Source organism: Petaurus breviceps, unplaced genomic scaffold (assembly GCF_028583685.1).
Source record: "Petaurus breviceps papuanus isolate PSGF00001 unplaced genomic scaffold, PetGlider_PUasm1.0 90418, whole genome shotgun sequence".
NCBI lineage: Eukaryota > Metazoa > Chordata > Mammalia > Diprotodontia > Petauridae > Petaurus > Petaurus breviceps.
The window spans coordinates 3,474,827-3,488,598 of NW_027187246.1; the positions used below are offsets into that span (position 1 = coordinate 3,474,827).

Sequence of the window (13,772 nt, forward strand, 5' to 3'; positions counted from 1 at the left end):
CCCCTCTGCCTCTGTCTCTGTCTCTGTCTCTCTGTCTGTCTCTCTCCCTCTCTCTCTGTCTCTCTCTCTCTGTCTCTCTTTCTCTCTCTCCCTTTCCCTCTCTCTCTCCCTCCCTCTCTCTCTCTCTCTCTCTCTCTCTCTCTCTCTCTCTCTCTCTTTCTCTTCCCCCCCCTCTCTCTACTCCCCTCTGCCTCTGTCTCTGTCTCTCTCCCTCTCTGTCTCTCTGTCTCTGTCTGTCTCTCTGTCTCTGTCTCTCTCTGTCTCTCTTTCTCTCTCTCCCTCTCCCTCTCCCCCCCTCTCTCTCCCCCCTCTCTCTCCTCCCCTCTGCCTCTGTCTCTCTCTGTCTCTGTCTCTCTCTCCCATACACACACCTATACACATATACATACACATATGGTTGTATACATATATACATATGTGTGTATATATACATATCTATGTATATATGAAGGTTTGGTTTTAATACAGGTTGATTGATAGATTACAGGGTTTTTTTTTTCCTTTTTGACAGTTGGGAAAGAATATATTACTAAGCTCTCTGCCTCTTCCTCCAATTAATGTAGTCTTACTCATTTTTGAAACCTTAATATCTAACTCCTTGACAAAGACATCTCTGATCATCTGGGGCCTTAAGTCAATCTTTTCTTCCCTAAAGTCAAGAGTGCATCTCTGTCTGTATCATTCATCTGACATTTATCCAAGTTGGCTTGAATCACAAATTGTCTTTTTAAGTACCTATCTTGATACCTCAACTCCATAAAATTTGAAGTTAAAGACAGTGTTTTATGCCACTCTCCATTTTCCAAATCACCTTACACAGTGTATTAAAAAAATAAATTCTTGTTGATTGATTGATTTGAGTAAATGTGTAAGACCATATATGGTATACATTAATGGTGTAATATTAATTATACAAAATGAATGAAAAATCCACCTGCAGTGACAGAATGTCTGTGGTTAGGAACCTGGGTTGTTTTCAATGCTGATAAGCCTAATCTCTTTTAATATACTATCAGTATGACTTCCATATTTACCTGTGAGGGTGTGAAGCTAAGAATTGTTTTATTCATCACAAATGCCAAAAAAAAGCTGAAAGCATATATTTGTTATTCTTGAGGCAACATTTTACCACAACAAACATTTAATGTATCATTTAGGGTTCCTTCTAGGTCTATATTTTGTAGTTATAACTGTGAAAAGTAGTTAGGGAAAACCTGTGATAATAAGTCATCTGGTTCCTAGGTAAGAATTTGTATTTAAAATAATGTAATCAGTATTATATGATTTTGTTCTTAGGTATCTGACTCAAAAGAAAGAACATTTCTTTTTGCAATAAAATGATAATCAACAAAAATTAAATAAAAATGACTCAATGCCCAGAAACCTAGCTGAAAGCAAAAATAGACATAAGTAAAAGAAAAAAAAAGCATCGTTCAACTGTATGATCAGTGATCTAATAATTGAAAATATCCAAAAGATGGCTTTGGAAAGAAATCACATCCCAAGAAAATTGTTTCTATCAAAATGTGTGACAAAGATACAAAGACCAACAAAAGATCACTCTCTATAAACGAATGAAAAAAACCCCACATTTACTAAATTATTGTTATGTGCAAAACATTATGCTAAGTGCTCGGGAACAAATAGAAAAAAAAATAAGGCAATCCTTACTCTTAGAGCTCCCATTCTAATGGAGGAGACAACACTTATGTGAAGATTTCAAGTCAGAGGGAAAAGTTCCATGGACCTTAGAGCATAAAACAGATGTTATTTAATGTCTTTAATGTTATTTCTATTGATTAAATTATATCAGTTTCTGAAGTTGAATCATTTGTTAGTGTTGAGTACTTTGCAAGAAATTCCTTTTCTGGGTCCCTTCTTGCTGTGGCTGTAATATTTGTAGGAGGGGTCAGGATTCTGAATCTCCACAGGGGTTGCTTCCTAGGATGATGGCAGAAGGTACTATGCTAGAAACATTGCTATTTTTTCAAGACTCTTGAGTCCTGATCTGTCTACACAGGAATGAGAAGGGAGATGATGGTCAAGGTTACAGTGGTGATTTGACTTGCTTGGCATATGATGATTTGTATTTCTCCCTTGGGGAGCCTTACTGCTTCAGATAGGCTGGCCTACTTGCCTTGTGGGTAGCAATTGGTTGGCAGCTCGTAAGGATGTCTGGTTCCTCTACAGGAGTTGCTTCTATGGAATTTAGCTGCATAAGTAGGCTAGAAGCAGGACTGGTGGTCTACAGGGTGCTGTATCTGTCTTCGCTGGCAAAGGCAATAATCCAGTGTAATGGAACTGAGTCTGGACTGTGTATCTGATGGACTGTAGAGCAAGAATGTAAGATCTAAAGTGTAAGGGTATATCATTCAGAATCTGTAAAAATGCTCTGGTTTCAGAAAACCTATTGTTAAGTGAGGTAATAAAAGTAACAGAACAGATGGATTAGGCCATAATTCATATCACAGAGGGTTTCTTCACTTTGGAAATTAATTTTCTCCCTTAGCCATAGGGCTTAGAAGACATAATGAATTGTACAGCAAGCTTTTTTAAGGAAAACGTACTGGAAAGTGAGGTACATTTGTGATGGCAAACAGGAAAAGGAGGGGGGAAGGCAACTTAATCTTTATATATATCCTTACATCAAAAGCCTAGAATTTTTTTTTTCCGATAAATGATTTTGTATCATCTGAAATAGTATGCAATCAACTATGTGATTACGTGCCTTAGGATCACTTCACTGATGTTCACTGTGGGAGCAAAGTAATGGAAAACCACATGCTAATGGCTCAAATCTTCATTTGGGTAAATATATTGAAAGAAAAAGATAGCATGAATCAATAACATAATCATTAACAGATTCAATAGCCTGTTGCTTTATTTTCTTGAAATGCAATAGCTCACACATTTTTTCACATAAGATCAATTCATTTCAATAAACAGTGAAAACTAGGGCTGTTTAAAATTATCAAATAAATTATCAAAACATCTTTTGATATCATCTTGTTCCAATGATTACTTACAACAGAACTATAATCTTAGGGCCAGAGAGTCTTAACCCAGGGTTTCATGATGATAATTATTTTTTTCAATATGATTAATTTCCTTTATACTCCAATGAATTTTATTTTATATGTTTAAAAATATTATTCTAAGAAGGGGTCCATAGGCTTTACTGGATTGCCAAAGGATTTTATGAAACACAACAAAGATATGAAGCCCTGATCTATGTTAACACTAGATTTATAATGTTTGAATATCTCTTCAATCAACAAATTTACACTTAAGTTATTTTCTTCTAGGTAAACAACAAAATCTGATAGGCTGTGATTGCTTAATTGGTGTTAAAAATTGCTTCTCACATTTTCTTGCATACATTGACAACTGTTGCATAATTTATATGTTTTCTAATTCTTTAATACACTGTAAATTTGATTTTATGGTTATTTTAACACATTTTAATGAAGTTTGAAAACATTGAATTTCTAGAGAATTATGTTTCTGATTATCTCCTGTAAACTAGAAACCACTAATACAAAAAAAAATGCTATTTATACCCTGGAGAGGGAAGTTAAGCATTTCCAAAAACATTTTTGGGTATAGTATCTTCCAGTGAAATAAAGCAATACTTTCACAAGTTATGCTTGATTTGTAGCTTCCAGGCCTTTAAAAAATCTTGACTAAACTCTGATCATCAAAATAACTAGATGGACTTTTGGCAATTTAGGGACTGCTTTGAGCAAACTGCCAATTGTTCCTGACTTTTCTTGATCTTTGGCTAATTCAGGAGAACTAAACAATTTTTTTAAAAGACTATAATATGAGCAGGGAATTATGCTAGGACCTGGAGGTATAGAGACAGAACTGAGACAGTTCTTCACCTGAAGGATCTTACATTATTCTAAGGGATTTATTTATTTTAGGACATATGCCAAAGACAATTAAACATAAGATAATTTTAGATGGAATATTTTCACTAACATTTGAATGAAGAGAGAAGGCTTCTCATAGGAAATGGCACATGGCATGATCTACAGAGAAGCTAAAGTTTCTACGAGATCAAAATTAGAAGAGTGTTAGAAGGGAAATAGTCTGGGCAAAGGTGTGGGGGCAGGAGATGGGATACCAAGGTCAGAAAGCAGTCAGTATGTCATTTGGGCTTGTAGGGTCTAGGAAGGGGAGTAATAGGAAGTAAAGAGGAGGTGGAAGCCCACTTTGAGGGGGATTTAAATATAATGCTTAATTCTGCATTTTATCTCAAAGGCAACAAGAAACAGTATATTTTTGATCAGGGAAGTGACCTGGTAAGACTTGGATTAGACCCTAAGAGTCTGAAATGGCAGTCTGTAAATACCATTGGATGGAGTGACTGATTAGGATCACTGCACTTGATACTCTGCTTCGTCAGTAAAGTAATAGATGGTTGTGAGCACACTTCCTGCACTGTGAAGATCACTATGCAGAACCTGAGAAAAAGTATTGCTCCCTGTAGACATAACTACTAATATGCTGTAGGAAAAGGGAACATGGGAACTCTTACCCTATTCCTCTACTTCACTCATTTTTTTAAAGAGTTAAATTGAGCTTCTGACAGTCAATCAGATTTTTCTTCCTTAAAGATTTGCTCCCATATTGAGTTTTTTTCTTCAGATTTCTTTGATTTATGTTTAAAAATATATTTGACTCCAAATGACTTTCTAAGCAACAAAAATAAACAGGGGTGATTCCCCCCCTACATTTTATTTAAGTGTCTGAAATATTAAAAACTTTTCTACTTATACACCAAAGGGTGGTAGCAGTTAACAATTTCTTTTCCAAGCCTCTTCACTTTTATCCTTATTTCATCTTGATTCTTCTTTCCATGCCTGTTACTTCCTCTTCCAGCAAAATATTTTATAGCTGCTCTGTTACAGATGGATTCTACCCATTGTTGCTTATCTTCCCCAGGTCTTCTTACCTTTCTCAGGTTTTCTGGTGTAGTACTCTCTGGTCTGGTCTGGACAAGGTTTGAAGTATAGCTATATATAAAGATTAAAAGGACATGACTATTTTATCTATGAGTGACCTTTACTTCTTCTGTTTGTGTGTGTCCTATCAATATCAGGGTTGTTAATGAGTGGCTTAAGGCATAGGTGGCTTGCAGGACTTGCATGGAGAATGGTTTTCCATTGTGAGGTTCCACTAGTTCACATGCACTATGGAAAGCAAATTGTCCTAAGTGTGTGGACATGTGTTAACAGAGCCAACAAAAGTCTGGGAGCCCATGATAAAGGCTTGTCTTCTAGGTTCTCTTCAGAAACAGAGTAATCTGAAGACCTACTTTCTCTTGTTGAGTCCTCCTCTGACACCTCAGATTAGGTATACTGGTGACTTTGAATTCTTGATGGCTATGTCAGAAAAGCATAATCCCCGGAATGTCTTTTTATTAAATTGAGAAACGGAACATAGCCTTGTTATATATTCTTTTTTGAAGACTAGACTTTAAATATGAAGAAACCCATCAGCAGAGGTTGGCCACTGGTAAATAAATTTTATGACCTTGTAAGTTATTAAACCATATGAGTATAACTCATGAATTAATTACTGAAAAATATTTATTAAGCATCTAATTATGGGCTAAGCATGCTGGAAAGTTCTTGATTTACACATAGAAAAAGTGAGATGGGGTGGCCAGGTAGCACAGCTAGTAAGAGCACCGGCCCCAGTGTCAGGATGACCTGGGGATCAAATCCAGACTCAGACACTTAGTAACTCACCCAGAAACACCTGGCTGTGTAACCTTGAGCAAGTTACTTAACCCCAATTGCTTAGGGGCAGCCAGGTGGCTCAGTGAGTAAGAGCACTGGCCCCAGTGTCAGGATGACCTGGGGATCGAATCCTGGCTCAGATACTTAGCACCACACCCAGAAATAACTGGCCATGTAACCCTGAGCAAGTTACTTAACCCCAATTGCTTAAAAAAAAGAGATATTTCTTGCTCTCAAAAAGCTAATATTTTATTAGAAGGAGGCAAAATATTAGGATTGTTCAACTGCAGGGAAAATGACAAGGTCCAGTATGTTGGAAGCTTCAGTTGGCAAGGTAGTGCCATGGCCATTTGTCTGTAGAGTACAAAAGCAGAACAGATGGCAGGGCCAATTGTGTGGCCACAATTAGGCCACAAATATAACGATGTACCCCTTCCACAGTTAGAAAAAGCACTAGAGATAGATTTATGGATTAAGAGTTTCAAGGGTACTTAGATACCATCTCTTCATATGATTGCAGAATCTAGAACCATAAAGGAACTTTGGAGATCATTTACTCCAATCCAAATTTATTTTAGAATTTATAAATCGAGGCCTAAAACAATAAGTTTTTGGGCAAGCTACTTGACCTCTTTTGGTTCTTCAGTTTGTTCATCTGTAGAATAAGAGTGTGGAAGAGGATATCCTCTGAGGTCTATTTAATTTACAAAACTATGGTCCTATGATTTTATAGAACTCTGAAGCTCCAGGATCAAATTAGAGGGTGCTTCCTACCTCCAAGAGATTTCTATACCAATAATAAATAACACATCATCATACTGTAAGAAGAGGTGACATATTTTTATAGTGACTTAGGAGCAGTTCCATAAGGCTCATATATATATATATATATAGTGTGTGTGTGTGTGACAAATATTAAAATGTAATCACTTCTCATGACTTTGTACTGGGGTAATGGATCTCTCAGTTTCAGTGATTCAAGACTAAGGGACAAAATATTTAACTTATAATAACTATATAAAATTTATTCTGAGTTTTCTTATTGTGACATGTATAATGCTTGGATCTGATTAGTGATTTTTCTCAGGTATATATTGGTATAGTAGAAACAGAATTTGATTTGAAATCAATGAATCTAGATTCAAATTCCAGGTTTGCTATTTGCCAGCTGTATATCCTCAAGAAAATTTATCTTTAAAAAGGCCTCAATTTAAGAATTCTTTTTTTCTTTTTGCTTTTTGGAGGGCAATTGGGTTGTGACTTGCCCAAGGTTTTTTTTTGTGTGTGTGTGTGTTTGTGTGTGTTATGTGTCTGAGGCCGGATTTAAACTCAAGTCCTCCTGACTCCAGGACCAGTGCTCTATTGACTGTGCCACCTAGCTGCCCCCAATTTATAAATGATAAAATTTATTTTGGTTGGAGTAAATGATCTCCAAATTTCCTTTATGGTTCTAGATTCTGTAATCATATGAAGAGATGGTATCTAAGAGATGGTATCTACCTTGAAGCTCTTAGTCCATAAACCTATGTCTAGTACTTTTTCTAACTGTTGAAGGGGATACATCATTATATTTTTTTGTAGATCTAGTGATTTCTGAAAACATTTTTTCTAGACAAGTTTAGGGTATAGTCAGCTGTTCCTCTGCAAGAATCAATATGGGAGAAAAAGCCACAACTTCAAATTGTTTCTAATATTTTCATTATTCTATGACTACTACAATCCTCAGTAGAATTTCCTAGCAATTGAAGTAAACAAGGGGGAAAATGATAAGGAACTTAACATGGTCAAATTGTTTATATTCCCAAGTGGAAATATGATACATGGAACCCCTTGTTATCATTAGTACTGTTATAATCTACTTAAAGGACATGACAATTCATTATGCTGAGATGATTTCAATAGGAAAATGGAAATCTGGAAAAGAGAGACATACTGGGAGAAGGGGGTAGGGAGAAGAAGAATGGGGAAATTTCACATAAATTTCACATAAAAGAGGCATACAAGACAGGGTATTTAAAATGGAGAGTTAAAATTTGTGCTGTGGGGAGCAGGCACTTGAACTTCATTCTCTTTTGAAGTGGTTCAAAAAGGGAAGACATATACACAGTTAAGTATAGAAATTAATCTTACCCAGCAGTGAAGGTGTAGGGGACTAGATTCAGAAAATGGTCAATGTGGTGATAGGGAGGTAGTGGTCAGAAGCAAAACAGACTTTTGAGGACATGACAGGGTTAAAAAAGAAAAGGATAACAAAAGCCTAATATATGACATCTAAACTTCCATAGTTCTAGTCTCCAGACTTAAATACCTGCCTCTCAAATTCAATGTGCTGGAGTAAAACACAAGGATCATTTTTTATTTATATTCTAATACAACATGGAAGAGACAACCCAATAAAAGATTAGTAAAAAATTATAATCTGTGCTCATAGTTATTATTTTAACTTTGTAGAGTGGATTGTGTTTAGATAAGAAATTGTACAAGATCACTTCTTAAGTCCCTTATGACTCAGATATTCTAGGCACATGCCATAGTGAATTATGGTATCAAATAGGAATGCATCCCACAAAATAAAAGCAACATGCCTATTAATTTTGATTCTAACTTCCTAGATATTAAGTAAATTTTTAAAAAGATGAATGTGTACAGAAAATATTCTTATGACTATGCAAAATATGAATGAAAAATGATTACACTATTTTTAAATTATTGTTTCCAAGCAAGTAAGTTTTAAAGCAAATGTTTAGTTTAAGCACTTACTTAACTTACAGTTAAGTACTAGGAAGAATAACTATAAAGGCAATGTACTTATTTTATGTCTAATAATGCTTATTCTGAAATTGAATTTTATATAAATTATACAAACTGTATCTATGTGAACAACCAAATTACTTAGGAATGAATGTTTAGAATTAGAATTGCTTCTCTGACTGGGATTATTATGACCTAAATGCAACTTCTACCATACTAGCAAGGGCATTACCATAAACTTCTAGCTAATTGCTAGAAGTAAACTGAAACACTGAAACAAGTCCATGCTAAGAGGGGAAGATGATCAATGAAATTTTATCCAAGTTCAATTTTGCTTATGTTGCAAACACAAAGGTCTATTCTACTGCTTCATTATGATATGGAGGTGACTCTCTGCTTTCTTCTTTTTTAGTCATTTTTTTTGGAGGAGGGAAGGCAGGGCAATTGGGGTTAAGTGACTTGCCCAAGGTCACACAGTTAGTAAATGTTAAGTGTCTGGGGCTGGATTTGAACTCAGGTCCTCCTGACTCCAGGGCCAGTGCTCTATTTACTGCGCCACCTAGCTGCCCTCACACTCTGCTTTCAAAGGCTGTTCCAGTAAAGTATAAGCTCTTGGAAGTTTTATAATGCTGGAAGGGCTTTGAGTACAGTCTTGGTAATAGACATTCTACTTATTCCAGATAAGTATGGGGACACTCATCACCAGTATGTTGACTCCTCATTGATGAATTCTTTGGTCATAACAATATATAAACTGAAGAAAAACACAAACTGATCCTCAAATCTTGGTGGCCCTTTTTCACACTGTAGTGACATTGAAAGAGTTAGTAGAAGATGGAACGAAGGATACTAACAATCATGCAGATATTTGACAATCTAAAAATGTTAACCTAGTTGCTAAATGTAAGAATATTATCCAATGAACAACTAATAGACATATGTCTAGATTAATAATTGAATCATGCCAATCTGGATATACTGTCTAAATGGCACTAGGAGAAAGAACGAAGTTACTTATGAAATGAAAGTACAGATCATAGTTCTTTCCACCATCTTGCAGTGTGGCCACCATGATGTGCATGAATGTCCTGGCAGATGCTCTTAAAAGCATCAACAATGCAGAAAAGTGAGGAAAATGCCAGGTTCTCATTAGGCCGAGCTCTAAAGTAATTGTCTGGTTCTTAACTGTGATGATGAAGCATGGTTACATTGGGGAATTTGAGATCATTGATGATCACAGAGCAGGAAAAATTGTTGTGAATCTCACCGGCTGATTAAACAAGTGTGGCGTAATCAGCCCCAGATTTGATGCTCAACAGAAAGATCTGGAAAAGTGGCAGAATAATCTTCTACCCTCCTGTCAATTTGGGTTTATTGTGTTTACAACCTCAGCTAGCATCATGGACCAGAAGGAAGCAAAATGAAAACACACAGGAGGAAAAATCCTGGGATTCTTTTTCTAAGGATGTAAAACATACATATGAATAAAATGCTCCAATGGGTGGGGGGGGGGGAAGAAAGTACAGATCACAGGTTCACAAATCTTGAGCTGAATGAGACTTCAGAAATCACCTGGCCAATCGCCTATTTTATAGATAAGAAAACTAAGACCTAGGTAATTTATAAAATTGCTCAAGGAACATAAATAGTAAGCACCAGAATCAGTATTTGAACCCAAGTTATCAGTCTGCAGAGTCTGTGTACTTTCATCTGTACCAAAAGTTTTTTTTGGAGATAAAAGCAGAGGCACTGGACAAGTATGGTTTCATCATGTGCCCCAAATGAACAAGAAATTCATGGGATTGACGACTTCAACACAATGATGGGACTATTCGACAATTGTGAGAAATGCATCAGAAACTGGATCAGGGTTAAATAATGAGAGAGGACAAAGATCTATATATACTACACTGAAACCTCTGCCTATTTATCATGAATGCTTTCTTTGAGAAACAATTGGAAGTCCCTAGATATAGCCAGAACTGAAGGGCAATACACAAAAAGAAATTGATTCTATTTTAACTGAAAAGAAATAGCAGTACTGATGAGGTAGTCATCAGTAAATTATTTGTCTGTATACAGTAAAATGACTGACTTGTTAAAGTAAAGATCAAAATTAGTATGAGACCAGAAAAATAAAATTCGATATAAAAGGCATAATTCCTAATTGGAACAATTCAGTTCTGACCATTTTAAGCAGATTGTTAATGATGAAAAAATGGGCTGTGGATGAGATAAAGGGGAAAGACACAGGCTATAATAATTTCATAAAGAAGTTTAGCTACAATAAATCAACTGCCATAATAAGACAGCTAGATGACACAGTAGACAGAAGATTGGACTTACGAAAACCTGTATTGAAATCTTGCCTCTGACAGACACATAGATGTATGACCCTGAACATACCACTTAAACTCTATCATTCTCAGTTTCCTCAATTATAAAATGGGAATAATAATAGTATCTTTCTTTCAGGTCATTGTGAGGACCAAATGAGAGAACACATACAAAATATTTTGGAAACCTTAAGTGCTATATAAATGTTATCTACTATTATAACATAGAGATAAAAGTCTAAAAATGAACTTAGTAATAAACATCTAACCTACCTTCCAAAAGAAGAGAAGAGGAGGGAGGGAGAGTAGGAGAGAGGCAAGGATGGAGGGAGTGAGGAAGGGAGAGAGGGGGAGAGAGAGACAGAGAGAGAGAGATAGAGAGAGAGAGACAGAGAGACACAGAGAGAGACAGAGACAGAGAAAGAGAGATGGCATCCAATTATATCTTTTAACATATAAAATAATTTGTAAAACCTTAAAGAGAAGGGTATGATAAAATATTTAGAAGAGTAGTATCACCTTCTTAAATCATGAGAAGCAATGGAGAATAACTGAGTTTCAAGAAATCTTACTGAAAGACACAATTAGACAAGGTTAACCTGAAGACATGTAAGTATAGAAGTTGAGAGTGAACAACAAACAGAAAAATGTAAAAGACCTGCAATTTTTGTACCAAACTTTTTTCACCATACTTTTGTACCTTTATTTTTGTACCAAACTTTTTTCACCACATAGAAATGCCAGATTTGGATTCTAACATCAGAGTCCCAGATGAACATATTAAGGTGGTAGAATTGGATCTAAAGTAAACAAAGTTGGAACAAATGTCTAGATTAGCCTAAGTACACACAGAGGATATCCATACTGGGGGATATATGATTTAAAGGACATTAAGAAATAAGCATAAGAAACGAAGCATAAGATACTTGAAGAAAAAGAGGATACCAAAGGCATGGGAAATGCCTTTATCAAGCACAGATTCTAAGTTTGAGAAGAAATCCCTTTAGACTGTGAAATCTTCTAAGTGCTCTCATTTGTAGATGACATTGTGTTGTAGGCACTAAGCCTGGGTCAATTGCAGAGCCTCCTGGACATGTTTCATAACCACTTAAAACTTTGACTAAACCATGAACATAGGAAAAACTAAGTGGATAAGTAATCATTCCAAATATATGGATAGAGCTCATACACAGATTTGTGTATCTTAGATGGATAGTGCAAACTGAAAACGAATCAGGGTTCAGAATTAAACAGTAAAAACGTGAACTGGATTAACTCCAGCAATTGGCAAATTTGCTTAAAATCCCAAACTTTTCCCAAAAGCAAATTTCCATCTTTTTAATGCCTTTACTTCAATGGTAATATGGTTTGGATATAAGTCATAGAAAACTACCCTCCATAGAGATAAAATGATTACAGCTCAGAAGGCAATGGAAATAGGTTCATGGTATGTGTATGTATGTTTTTGAATATAAGATATCATCAAGAAAATATATAATTAAAAAAAGAACATGGGTTGGTCCTGCAGTAAGAGTAAGGGATAACTAGTGATTGGTCTATGCATCTTTGTGATTCTGGGAAAAGGCAAGGAAGGCTCCAGCATGCTAGGTGGATCCTTGTGGTAAACACATAAGAAGGCACACATAATATTTCCACAGGATAGGCAGGCATAATGAATTGCATTATTGCAATGAATATCCAACTCAACAAGATAATGTATATGTTTAAGTTTAATATGTTTTGTAGATTCTCCCACATTCTCAACCCTATGGGGTAGGAGATAAGGAATAAATCTGGTGAATTATATCTGTGGAAAAAAGTAACTTACAAAATAATTCTTTCCTTCTAGTCTTTGCTTATAACAATGTTCTAAAGCTATTCTGTTACTAATCATAATTTCTATAAATTACAGACAATTTAAAAAAGAAAATTGGCTAATAACAGCATATATAACATTAATGGTAATAAAATTTATTCACTGTTTTATTTATATGTCACAAATATATATAGTCAATTACAGGCACTACTTGCAAAAGCCTAAATTTTATTAGAAAGCAGCTAATTGTGAAAATAGTTGTTCAATTTATCAGTTTGCATAAAATATTTATTCTTAATTTTTTCTCTTAGTTAACAGTTTTAAATGTATTATTGGTTAATGTCCATAAGAAAATGGATATACTGAAAACCAAGTAAGGGCAGAGCTAATCAGAACTTTACCCTTACCACTTCTTCGTTTTAAGATCATATGATCTTTTAGGGAACTCATGGTTCAGTCCAACTCCTCATTTTGCAGAGGGAGAGAGACTAAAGCTGAGGGAGGTAACATATGTATCCAGTAGTAGAATCAGGATTCATTTCTGAGTCCACTGCTTCTCGAGTTAATGTTCTTCCCACATTACATGCACTACATTCCCTAAAATTGGGCAGCATTCGACTCAGATATGGTCACTTTCTGGCCTCCTAGTAAAATAATGAAAATGATTATTTTGGTAAATGATATGGTAAAATGTTCATGATCTTATAGTACATTGTGAGGTTAATATTTCTTATAAGTTTAATTATCTCTCATTTAGATATAATGCCTGAGAGGGTGAAAGTAGGGCCAAATTTTGAGTCAGAAGGGCTGGATTCATTTTATGGCTCTTATAATTACTTTCAATGTGACCCTGGGTAAGTCACTCAGCTTTTCTGAACCTCACTTTCTTGTATGAAATATCAAAAATGACAATTATTATAATTACCTCAGAGGATTGAGAGTGCTTTACAAATCTTAAAATATCATACTAATGTGAGTTTTTATTTTTCTCTTGAAGGCACTTAGTCTTTTTTCTCCTATTAATATGAAATAGAAGGATATTGATGTTGGATAAGATCTATCATCATTGTTGCATATGATATGTTTAGAAGAGCTTTCACATCATCTGTTTTCTGCCAT

The 13,772-nt window shown here is 35.3% G+C and overlaps 1 protein-coding gene across 1 annotated transcript in view; it reads right to left on the bottom strand.

Annotated features, from left to right (window-relative positions):
- SNTG2 (syntrophin gamma 2) overlaps nt 1-13,772 on the bottom strand; it is a 199,540-nt gene that overhangs the window by 141,442 nt on the left and 44,326 nt on the right. The window lies entirely within an intron of this gene.